The sequence below is a fragment of the Macaca thibetana genome, chromosome 6 (genome assembly GCF_024542745.1).
Source record: "Macaca thibetana thibetana isolate TM-01 chromosome 6, ASM2454274v1, whole genome shotgun sequence".
Taxonomy (NCBI): domain Eukaryota; kingdom Metazoa; phylum Chordata; class Mammalia; order Primates; family Cercopithecidae; genus Macaca; species Macaca thibetana.
The window spans coordinates 119,690,513-119,703,479 of NC_065583.1; the positions used below are offsets into that span (position 1 = coordinate 119,690,513).

Here is a 12,967-nt window from a genome sequence, read left to right on the forward strand (position 1 = left end):
AGAGAGGACAACTTTGGCCAGCTGGAGCAACAGCAAAATCTGATGGTGATAACTCTTAAGAGAGTCCATGTAAGGCTTAGTAAAGATGCATGGAGGAACTATGCATCTGATTTTTATTCACTAAAATTAAATTCTGAGATTCCCAATGCAATACTGAAATTGTGAGCTCGCTCTTTGACAATAAATGTGTCCAGGGAGGTGATGAGCTTGTTAAACATCAAGATTATAATTCAAATGACACCATCAAGTTGAAGAAATGTAAAAATACATACAGACGCAATGTTTGAGGAATAATTTGCCAGCGTTACATTGGAAAATATGTTGCATAGTGTTTTCTTAAGCTTAGTGTTTTCCTTTGTTGTTGTTGTTGTTTTGGAGATAGGGTCTCACTATATTTGCCAGGCTGGTCTCAAACTCCTGGGGCTAAGTGATCTTCCCGCCTTGGATTAAAGGTGTGAGCCACTGCACCTGGCCATGCTTACTTTTGAGTAGTTGTTGACAATGATGATGTTGATAAAGAACAATTAAGTATGAATTTGAGTTATTTACTTCTTATAACAATATACTATGTTATAATTATGTTGATTTATAAATGAGAAAATTGAGGCTCATAGAGAAGATGTGAGTTGCCCTAGGTTATATAACTAGTAAGCTGCAGTTACGATTTGAACATACTTCTCACTGAGTCCAAAGACCAATATTTTGAGATACTGAAAAGTTTTTTAGGATATAGAAAACGAGTCATGAATACTTACTATGACATATAAAAGAGGGATTCCTTGTGTATTCTGAGAAGTTCCAGTGAGTTAGTGTTGGTCAAGTCACCTCTTGGTGTAATGTTAACATTTCTAGTTAAACCCTGAACTCTGCAGCCATCAAGAGATTATACCCCAAGAACAAAGGGATCATAGCGATGTCTGTCCTTTGACAAACATCAGTGTCTTCACTTTGACAATGGTACTCATCTTATCTTTTGCGCCTCATCCCTATCTTTTTCTAATCTCGGCTGAATTGGTTGAACAATGATCGTCATTTTCATCCCTTGATATGAAGAGATGACCACTAAACTCAAAGAAAGGAGAAAGTGTGAATATGACACTTCTGAGCCGGGGAAGCAAAGTGTAAACTGAGGCAGCAGTATTCTTCTTTAGGAAGTATTTAAGCCATGATGCTACTTTTCAGTATATTTGCTATGAGAATGAGGTACTTGCTAATGAACACTCTCATTGTATATTAATACCTGTACTAATTGAGTGTTTATTATATGCCAGGTACAGCACTTAGGGCTAACTGCATGCTTTCTCATTTTATTTTTTACAATGACCTTATGATGTATATACCATTAATATTCTCATGCCATAGATTAGCAACCTGAGGCATAGAAAGGGTAAATCACTTTCTAAGATTATACATTTTATTACTGCCTTAATCAAATGATGTGTAAGTATCATGATGACATAGTCTATGCTATTAACAAGTCTCTTCTGCTTTTTGCACTTTAAGCATTCTACATGATTTTTACACATGATTTTGCTCATGGTTTACCTAGATGATTTTGAAACTCAATCAAGTTATGGCTACCGGATTATATGAAGGGACACCATAAAAACCCTGTGTATTAATTGCAGTTGGTTTCGCTTTAGCAGAAGACACATTGGACTGGGCGTCAGGGCAAATGAGTTCTGGCCAAAGATATGCTCTTGGAACCACTTCTTTCAGCTGTTAAGTGGAATGAATAATGCTTCACTTGCTTAAAGGCAGGGGCTGGATAAGATAGCATCTTTGACTGAATATCCACAGAACAACGTGTTTCTCATTGTGTTCTTTAGGGGCCAGGGTTACTGGCATATATCCCAGTGAGCATGAATTGAGCATCTTAAAAGGTGTCATGAAAGCATGAAGGAAAGAAATTTCTTGTCTCTTGGTATAATGTTAACATCTCTGATTGAACCCTAGACTCTGCAGCCAACAAGGGACTACAGCCCAAGAACAAAGGGATCGTAGGTAGTCTCCCACATAGCAATGCCTCTCCTTTGAGAAACATGAGTATCTTCACTTTGACAGTGCTACATTATCTTTTGGTTATCATTCCTAGCTAAAACTAATTTTAGAAGGGCGTAGAAAGAAGAGGTATATCTAAGATACTCTCTTCTAAGTACCAAGGATGATTGATGATTCTTTTCAGGAACAAGAAGCTTTCTTAAAAGTATGATATGTTGATGGCTTTGTTGAGTTAGCAATTTATCACACCACATAGTTCTGTGGATAATTTATCATTGAATCAGGTTCCCTTTACTTTGTCCCAATATTATAGGTTAATCTGGGGCATGTAGTTTCTGAAATATTGACAAACTCATTTTGAATTATTATTTTATAAACTGTGAAGACATTTAGCTCCTTTTGATTTCATACCCTTGACTTTAGTACTCATTCTGGGCATGAGAAGTATGTGGTATTGTGTGAGCATCTGTAAAGATTGTAAATAATTTTAATTAAGATGGCTGTGCTTTTTCTCCTCACAATGGATTCTTTTGCTAGGCTGGTAATAATTGTGTTTTTGCTAAAAACACCTCATGGAATTTCTTTTCTTTTCCCATAAAATAACTGTTTACTGTAAAATTGAGATAGACTCTCAAGTCTGGAACATCTTCCAATTCATCAAAAAGGGACAACCTAATATTCCAAAGCAGACTCAGTCCTTTTAACATGCATGCATTTGAGGACCAGTCAAGAGAAGTGGCCTGTTCTGTAGGAAAACATTTCTTGGCACATTATTATTTTAAGTGCTTACAGGAGACCACAGAGGGAGAGAAAAGAGACAGCAACAACTTCTAGCATGCCTGGGGGATGACTTGCTCTTTCATATTTGTGGAACCCTGTGTCAAGAGAGAAAACATCTAAAAATAAAAATGCATTTACTCAGATCCTCTAGGGCAAGGTGCAAAGAGCCTATGCTGTAGGAGCTCAGATTAAAAATTAAATGGCTGAAACCTGCAGAGCAACTGCCATCAGCAGAACCGTGGGCTCCTTCTGGTTAACTCTGTGCCACTCAGTTAGTTTCCATAAATTGGCTTTGGGTACTGATGTTCTTTGGTCTTTTTATGTGCTGTTCATAACTAATAGTGACCATTGCTGGTAAATTGTTTCTTCGGTCCTGTGCTTATTGGCCTTTCAAAGCACTGACCTCATCCACCAATATATAGAGTCACCAGATGGGATCTGGTTTGTTCAACATTCTAGTCAGGTTCCAAGTGGTAGGAATCAAAATTCCACTTTAGTTTATGTATATTATTCCTATAGCTCTTCCCTTGAGATATGGCATGGGATGGAAAATGGAGCCTACGTGTGGTATAAGCACTACTTAAAATTTATCAATAGAGAGGGATCCATGAGGAGGAGGAAGCAAGCCAAAAAGATTTGGCAGGCTAATTTTCTTCTGGTTGGTTCCTGCTCTCTTGGCTTTTACTCCAATTCCCCACTCTTTCCATAGGAGTAAAAATCTTAAAACTTGAATTAAAGTTGAATTTTAATTCCTGAATGGTGTAGCATCCTTCATGTCTATACATCTCATTATCAGCCCAAAACCCTGCCATTGCCACTACCATATTTTCAAATGTCTTTCAACTCTCCAAAACCTACTGACCCTAGTTTATCATGCATTTGAAAGGCTCCCCACTTTTTGTAGAACTTCAGGTATTTTAAAACATATTTAGAAAGACTCTAAATAAACTGGAGTGAGTCTATGGCTAATGTTTGACCAAAAAAAAAGTAAAAAAGTGTGCTGTAAAATTTTGAATATTGACTGTGCCAATTGGAGTGGCATTTTTAAAAAGAAACTATTTCATCCATAAATGATAAATATATATTTCTTTGTTTAAAAAGTACATTAATGCAAAATTCTTCACCCCTATGTATTTTTAGCTTACATGTCCATCTAACCTTTATACAGTCATGCATCACTTAGTGACAGGCATACATTCTGAGAAATGCATCATTAGGTGATTTTGTCATTGTGCAAACATTGTAGACTGTACTTAGATAAACGTGGATGGTATAGCTTAGTATACACCTAGGTTATATGGTGTATCCTACTGCTCCTAGACTACAAACCTGTACAGCTTGCTACTGTACTGAATTCTGTGGGCAATTGTAACACAATGGCAAGTATTTTTGTTTCTAAGCATATGTGAATACAGAAAAAGTACAGTAAAAATACAAAAGAGGAAAAAAGTGACCTCTGTATAGGACACTTACCATGAATGAAGCTTGCAGGAGTAGAAGCTGCTCTGAGTGAGTGGTAAAGGAATATAAAGGCCCAGAACATTACTGTACACTACCATAGACTTTGTAAACAGTGTACTCTTAGGGTGCACTAAATTTATAAAAATATCTTTTTTACCATTCGACCCAGCAATCCTATTACTGGGTATATACCCAAAGGAATATAAATCATTCTATTATATCATAAAGACACATGTAGTCATATGTTCATGTTGCACTATTCATAATAGTAAAGATACGGAATCAACCTAAATGCCCATCAATAGTAGTGGATTGGATAAATAGAATGTGGTACATATACACCATGGAATACTATGCAGCCATACAAAATAATGAAATCATGTCCTCTGCAGGAATATACATGGAGTTGGAAGCCATTATCCTTAGCAAACTAATGCAGAAACAGAAAACCAAATACTGCATGTTTTCACTTACAAGTGGGAGCTAAATGATGAGAACACATGGACACATAAAGGAGAACAACAAACACTGGGGCCTACTAGAAGATGGGCAGTGGGAAGAGGGAGAGGATCAGGAAAAATAACTAACAGGTACCAGGCTTAATGCCTGGTGATGAAATAATCTGTACACCAAACCCCCATGACATGAGTCTACTTATATAACAAACCCGCACATGCACCCCTGAACTTAAAAGTTAAGAAAATTTCTTTCTTCAATAAAAAATTAACAACTAATTTTTATTTTTAAAAATTTTGACTCTTTTGTAATAACACTACTTAAAACATAAAGCATTGTATAACTGTGCAAAAAATATTTCTTTTCTCTATATCCTTATTATGTAAGCTTCTTATTAAAAAATTTCTAGTTACCTCTTATTTTTTGAACTTTTTTCTTAATAACTAAGATACAAATACACATATTAGTCTAGGGCTACGTAGAGTCCGTATCAACAATATCACTGTCTTTCACCTTCATACTCTGTCTTAATGAAGATTTTCAGGGGCAATAACATGCATAGAGCGGCCATCGTCTCTGATGACAATGCCTTCTTATGGAATACTTCTTGATGGGCCTACCTGAGGCTGTTTTACAGTCAACTATATTTTTTAATAAGTAGAAGGACCACACTCTAAAATAATGATAAAAAGTATAGTAAACACATAAGTTAGTAACCATTGTTATCATTATCATGTATTATGTACTATACATAATTGTGTGTGCTCTAATTTATAGGAGTGACAGCACAGTAGGTTTTTTTACACCAACATTGCTATAAACATATGAGTGATGCTTTCCATTATGACATTATGATGGCTATGGTCCATTAGTAACTAGGCTATAGGAATTTTTCAGTTTTATTATAATCTAATGGGACCACTGTAGTATGTGGTCCATTGTTGACCTAAATGTCATTATATGGCACAGGATTATATTTGAAAATAATCAAAGTTATCAGATAGAGAAGGCTTAGAGATGCAGAATCACTTCTTTATAAGTTTTTGCTTCTTTGAGATGAATGCATCTCCGACTCTTACTAGCTTAGAGATGCCTCCTAGCTGCCTCTAGAGATGTATATCATCTTTGATCAGGGACTGGGGACCTAAAACAGGAGCAATAGCATAGCATGCTTTTATGTACAATGAATTTTCAAATATTAAAAAATTACCTTCAATATTGTTATATTATCTGCATAGTATTAGGAAAAATGAGTAATAACTTATAAGTGAAAAAATACCTATGCTGCAAAAAACTCTTTCAATGTTGACTCCAGTTTCAGCAGAATAAATTTGTCTGATGATAGCCCCAGTGTCTACAGAAAATATACACTTTCTATTATTGGGGTTAGAGTGTATTTAGAAGCACTGTGAGAAACCTTGACATTTTGGCAGAAAAGGATTTTTAACAATAAAATTGAAGAAAAGGTCATATTAGTAGGAAATTTTGGTAGTCCTTTTAAATGTCTTCCACATTATATGGCATCATAAATGCTTTTAATACCAGATTGAATTATGGCTGTAATTTTTAGCCTTAGTAGTCTGAACATCATTTCAGACCTAGCTTAATATCTTGGAGTGTTATGTGTGGTTTCTGCTTTATTTAAAATAGAGGAGTGGCAAGGGTGATTGAATACATTTTATTTCTGCTTTCTCATCCCATTTTCTATTGCAAATGATTTTTCTTCAGAATTAGGTATACCTACTTGTATCTTTGCAAAATGCATTTTCAGAAAATAGGTTTGGAATATTCATTTAAATCCTATTTCTTGTGACCCAATGTAAACTCTGTGCTGTTAAATCTAAAGTGTGTGAGTTCTTACAGTTGAGCAGTAATTTTAGTGACATTTTAATGTCATGTCCTCTCCTTAGCAGCCTGTTTGCATATTGCATGCAGGCTACACGTCAGGATTTTTTAAAATATGAGGTGTGTTGGCAAATGATTTTGACACAACTTGTCCTCTTGGACCAGCTGTATTTTATAAACATTTTAATGCTTTACTCTTGAATGATCCATTTCACTAAGAGTCAGAAAACTGAGTTTCTGTCATGCCATGGTGACATGATGCTGACCTTGCTGAGCTAGTTACTTATTCCTTTTACCTAAATGGTTAATAGAACACACCTAGCCCTGTGTGGGCATGAGAGGGAAATGGGCCCAGAAGTTGCAGAGGTTGCATTCACAAGCCATTAAGCTGTGGTCAGTTTCTCCCGAAAGCATTGTACCTCCCTTAGACAACTTCCTCTTTAGGGAGTTGCAATATCTAGAAACTTCAGAGGAAGAGGTCCAGCTGCAGGGATAGGGTTAAAAGTTTTTTTCAGAGGAGCCACTTTGCATGGCAGTGGGCCATTTCCTGCTATCACTCAGGCCCAGCCTACCCATAAGTTACAGTCTTTGGCAAGAAACAGAAGGAAACAGTGGTGGCTCTTGGAGCCACATGCTCTGTTTTTGATGGTGCTCTTTGCGCAGTGAATGCCAGCTGCTCCTCAATCAGGTATGCTGCTGTTGTTATGAGAGTGATTAGGAACAAAAGGGATAATGCAGATGTGTCAGGCTATGGGAAGTGCAAATGCATATTCTGGGGGCACTGAATGTAGAGAGATTTAGAAGTTTCCTGTTGGAAAGCAGGCTATTGAAGCAGGCAGGCAAAATGATTTTGACACCAATACCAATCAAAGGCAAGAAGTGGAAGCTTGGAAATATACTTCTTTGGGAATAAGAAATTAATAAGACAAACATACTTTTTAAAAAGAAAGATAAGAAAGGTCATGAAATAATTGTGAAAGTCCAGCCTGTCCTGTTTCCTCTGCTACCACCTGAGTCTGTTACCATGGTCTCACTCTTGCATGAACGCAGTCATCTCCTACCTAAGCCCCTTATGTTCATCTTGCTCCTTGGAGGCTGGCCTCCACATCCTTGAAAATACAAGTCTGATTTTGCCTCTCCTCTGCCCAAACCTGCCTACAGCTTCCTAACCCATGAGGAGTGAGATCAAGTGTCTTGCCATGACTGACATGGCATTCCTGGGCCTGGTGCTGCCCTTCTCTGTCCTTATCTTGCACCACTCTTACTGTCACTCGCTCCCTCCAGGTCCCTCTGTTTCCTTGCTGCTCTTTTATATGCCTTCCCTCCTCAGGGCCTTTCCACCTTCATTTCTGATTAGAATGTTCTTCCCCCAGATATTCATATTACACATTTTCTCACTTCATTCTCATCTGTTCAAACAGCACTTAAAAGAGAGATCTGTGGCCATGCTATCTAAAATAGCACACTCACATGCACCCATGAGTTTCTCTTCACTTACCCTATCTTCACAGCACGTAGCACCACCTCTCATATTCTATCAAGTTGAACCATATGAAATTGCCTTTGGGTGGATCAAGAACAGCTGAATATTGGCCATTTCATTTGGTTCAAACTAAAATGTATTTATTTTATTATTTGTATTTCTTCTACCCTATGATTGAAACCCTGTGGGTCAAAGGTTTTGTTTTGTTTTTGGCAACATCTCCAATGTCTAAAGCACAGCAGGAACTTAGACAAGTTGTATTGAATTAATGGAAAGGAAGAAGAAAAGTCATACAACTTGTTGACAGTAAGCAGTGAACACTTATATGAAAAATGGTCTCTCTCCCTTTCTCTGTCTCTGTCTTGAGTGTGTGTGAGAGAAAGGAGAGAGGAAGCACTACAGGACTCTAGAAAAAGGTGATGGGATGGGCTTCAGAGGGAGTCCAGAAAATTAAAGGATTTATTTGGATCCATGTAAAGTTCAGTGTAATGTTTCTAGTTGTAGCTAGGGGCTGTGTATGCACCTATAATTATTATATATTTTTTCCATGTGGTTTTCTGAAACTGGGACCAAGTGGGGTCAAACAAGCTTTGGATAATATAATTGCAAACAGAAAAAGTTTCATAATTGGTAAATTACAAGGATTCATCTTGCCAATTGTGCTGTAAGTTGATTTTTACTAGAGAAAATAAGTTACTTTTTACTAACCGTTCTAGAAACATGGCTAATAACCTTATTATCATCCCTGCTACAATGCTTAGAAATACTAGATAAAATAAGTAAACTCTTCCATGCATGTCTAATCTTGAAAGGAAGTAAAATCATCACTATGGGTCAGAAGTGGAAAGGTTGAATTGAAAACCCCAGGGATAAACATTTGAATTGATGCTGCGGCTGCCTTTGGGAGAGTATTATTAGTCTCACTAACCAAGGGCTTGAGATATGAAATGGAAAATTGAGGTTCTATGGGTTAGAAAAGAGATCTTCAGCACAAAGTTGTGACCTTGGAATGGAAAGGACTGAAAAAAAATTAATCATCAGCACAGAAGAGACAAGGAAGCTGTGTCTTAGAAAAAGAATGTCTCCTTCAAAGACACATCTCTATGGATTTGTACCTCATTTAGGTTTGGGAATTGAATTTGTACTACTTGTGTAGTATGGAAAAATTACAACTTGAAAAATTAACTACAGAGAGCCCAAATTAATGATCCTTCTAAAGCACCTGGCAGAATGTGTTGCAAATTTCTTAGGAGAAAGATACCATTCAACCGCGTTTAACATGATTCCCCTATAGATAAATATCTTCTAAAGATTAACTCTCAACCTCAAACTATAAAACATAAGAACAAAATCCCCCATGAGTGAGAATTAGCAAACACAAAGAGCAGAATTAGAATAAGACCTAAAAATGATGGAACTATCACATAGACTATGAAGAAAGAATATTGAAAATGATAGAGACATAAATGAATTATAAATATAAGAAAAAATGAGGTTTGAAAAAAAGACATTATAAAAGTGAAAACTAAAGTAATTGAAATTAATAATTTATCACAGGTTTAACAAATTAGATATAGCTGGAGAGAAAATTAGTGGACTGTAATGTAATTGGAATAAATCAACCAGAAGGCACTGGAAAGAAAATGATAGAAGATAAGAAAAAGAAGAGACATGTTGGAGAGCCTAAGATTCAATACATGTTTCATAGGCCTTCTAGAAAGAGGGCACAGGAAGAATTGGGAAGAGGCAATATCTGACTATAATGCAATTAAATTAATAATTTAAATTAAAAGACAACAAAAAGAATCCCACATGGATTTGAAATTAAATAAACACACTTACAAACAACTCATGAGTCAAGCAAAAAAATAATGAAAATTAGAAAATATTTAAAACTGAATGTTAATTAAATTAATACATTAAATATTGTATGAGAAGCAACAAAAGTTATAGTTAGAAAGTTATAGCTTTAAATGCCTATATCAGAAAAGGAAAAAAGATATAAATTAAAAAAATTAACTTCTAATTTTTGTGGCTACATATAGTAGATGTTATATTTATGGGGTACATGATGTATATATTTATGGGGTACATATTTTGATACAGGCATGAATGTATAATCACATCAGGGTAAATGGGGTGTCTTATCACCTCAAGCATTTATTTTCTACATTACAAACAATCCAGTTATACTCTTTTAGTTGTTTAAAACTGTACAGTTAAATTATTTTTGACTATAGTCACTCTGTTGGGCTAGCAAATCCTAGGTCTTACTCATTCTTTCTATTTTTTTGTACCTCATTAACCATCCCCACTTCCTTCTTCCTCCACTAAACTTACCAGCCTGTGGTAACCATCCTTTTACCATCTATCTCCATGAGTTCAATTGTTTTAATTGAAATTAGCTCCCACACATAAGTGAAAACATGCAAAATTTGTCTTTCTGTGCCTGGCTTATTTAACTTAATACAATGACCTCCAGTTCCGTCCACACTGTTGTAAATAACAGAATCCCATTCTTTTTAATGGTTTAATAGTACTCCATTGTGTATATGTATCCCATTTTCTTTATCCATTCATCCGCTAATGGATTGCTACCAATTCCTGGCTATTTTGACTAGTGCTACAATAAACATGGGAGTACAGATATCTCTTCGATATATTGATTTCCTTTCTTTTGGTTATATACCTAGGAGTGGGATTGCTGGATCGTACAGTAGCGCTATTTTTACCAACTGTGTACAAGAGTTCCGTTTTCTTCACATCCTCACCAGCATTTGTTGTTACCTCTCTTTTGGATAAAAGCCATTTTAATGAGAGTGAGATAATGCGTCACTGTAGTTTTGATTTACATTTATCAATCAGTGATATTGAGCACCTTTTCATATATGTTTTCCATTTGTATGTCTTCTTTTGAAAATTTTTTACTCAACTCTTTTACACATTTTAAAATTAGATTATTAGATTTTTTTAATATAGTTGTTTGTGCTCCTTATATATTCTGGTTATTAATCCCTTATCAGATGGGTAGTTTGCAAATATTTTCTCCCATTCTGTGGATTTTCTCTTTGTTTTGTTGACTGTTTCCTTTACTGTGCAGAAGCTTTTTAACTTGATGTGATCCCATTTGTCCACTTTTATTTTGGTTCCCTGTGCTTGTGTAGCATTACTCAAGAAATTTTTGCCCAGTCTAGTGTCCTGGAGAGTTTTCCCCAAAGTTTTATTTTTGTAGTTTCATAGTTTGAGGTCTTAGATTTAAGTCTTTAATCCATTTTGGTTTTGGATACGGTGAGAGATAGGGATCCAGTTTCACTCTTTTGCATATGCATATCTAGTTTTCCCAGCATTATTTATAGAAGAAATCATCCTTTCCCTAATGTATGTTCTTGGCATTGTTGTTGAAAATAAGTTCCCTGTAGAGGTATGGATTTATTTCTGGGTTCTGTATTCTATTCCACTAGTCTATGTGTCCACCTTTAATGCCAATACCATGCTGTTTTTGTTATTATAGCTCTGTAGTATAATTTGGAAGTCAGGTAATGTGATTCCTTGAGTTTTGTTCCTTTTGCTTAGGTTAGATTTGGCTATTCAGGGTGTTTTGTGGTTCTATATACATTTTAGAATTTTTTTTTTCTATTTCTGTGAAGAATGTCATTGATATTTTGATAGGGAGTGCATTGTATCTGTAGATTGGTTTGGGTAGTATGGACATTTTAACAATATTGATTCTTCCAGTACATGAACATGGGATATCTTTCCATCTTTTTGTGTCCTTCAATTTCTTGCATCAGCGTTTTATAGTTTTCATTGTAAAAATCTTTCACTTTTTTGGTTAATTTCTAGGTATTTTATTTAGTTTGTAGCTATCATAAATGGTACTGCTTTCTTGATTTCTTTTTCAGATTGTTCACTCTTGGCATTTATAAATGCTACTAATTTTTGTATATTGATTTTGTATCCTGTACATTTACTGGATTTGCCTACCAGTTCTAATATTTTTTTTGACAGTCTTCAGGTTTTCCCCAATATAAGATCATATCATCTGCAAACAAGGGTAATTTGACTCCTTTCTTTCTAATTTGGAAACAACGTGTTTTTTTTTCTCTTGTCTTACTGATCTAGCTAGGATTTTCAGTACCATGCTGAGTAACAGTGGTGAAAATGGGCATCCTTATCATGTTCCTGGTCTTAGAGAAAAGGCTTTCAGTGTTTCATCCTTTAGTGTGATACTAGGTAAACGTCTTTTGTATATGGCTTTATTGTGTTGATGTATGTTCCTTCTATACATAGTTTTTTGAGGGTTTTTTACCATGAAGGGATGTGAAATTTTATTAAATGTTTTTTCAGCATCAATTGAAATGGTATTTGTTCTTCATTCTGTTGATATGATCTATCACATTGATTGATTGGCATATGTTGAACCATCCTTGCTTCCCTGGGATAAACCCCACTTGGTCATGATGAGTTATCTTTTTAATGTGTTGTTGAATTTGGTTTGTTAATATTTTGTTAAGGATTTTTGCATCAATATTCATCAGTGATGTTGGTCTGTAGTTTTCTTTTCTTGATGTGATGTCTTGATGTGTCTTGGTATCAGGGTAATACTGGCCTCATAGAATGTGTTTGGAAGTGTTGTCTCCTCCTCTATTTTTCAGAATAGAAACATTGTTATTAGCTCTTGTTTAAATGTTTGGTAGAATTAAGCACTGAAGCCATCAGGTCCCCAGTTTTTCTTTACTGAGAGACTTTTTATTGTAGTTTCAATCTTGTTACTTATTATTGGTCTGTTCAGGTTTTGGATTTCTTCCTGAGTCAGCCTTTGTAGGTTGTATATGTCTAGGAATTTATTTCTTCTAGATTTTTTAATTTACTGGGATTTAGTTGCTCACAGTAGCCACTAATGATCCTTCAAATTTCTACAGTATCAGTTGTAATGTCTCC

General features: G+C 35.5%; 1 protein-coding gene across 6 annotated transcripts in view; it reads left to right on the plus strand.

Annotated features, from left to right (window-relative positions):
* PDE4D (phosphodiesterase 4D) overlaps nt 1-12,967 on the plus strand; it is a 1,590,976-nt gene that overhangs the window by 294,276 nt on the left and 1,283,733 nt on the right. Inside the window, exon 1 of one of the 6 annotated variants that reach the window (XM_050794368.1) lies at nt 7,032-7,231. The exons of 4 other annotated variants lie outside the window; for them this stretch is intronic. The gene's annotated coding sequence lies outside the window, so the exon portion shown is untranslated. Of the gene's footprint in view, nt 1-7,031; nt 7,232-12,967 lie in introns of those variants that run through there. One more of the 6 variants, XM_050794361.1, reaches the window with a different exon arrangement.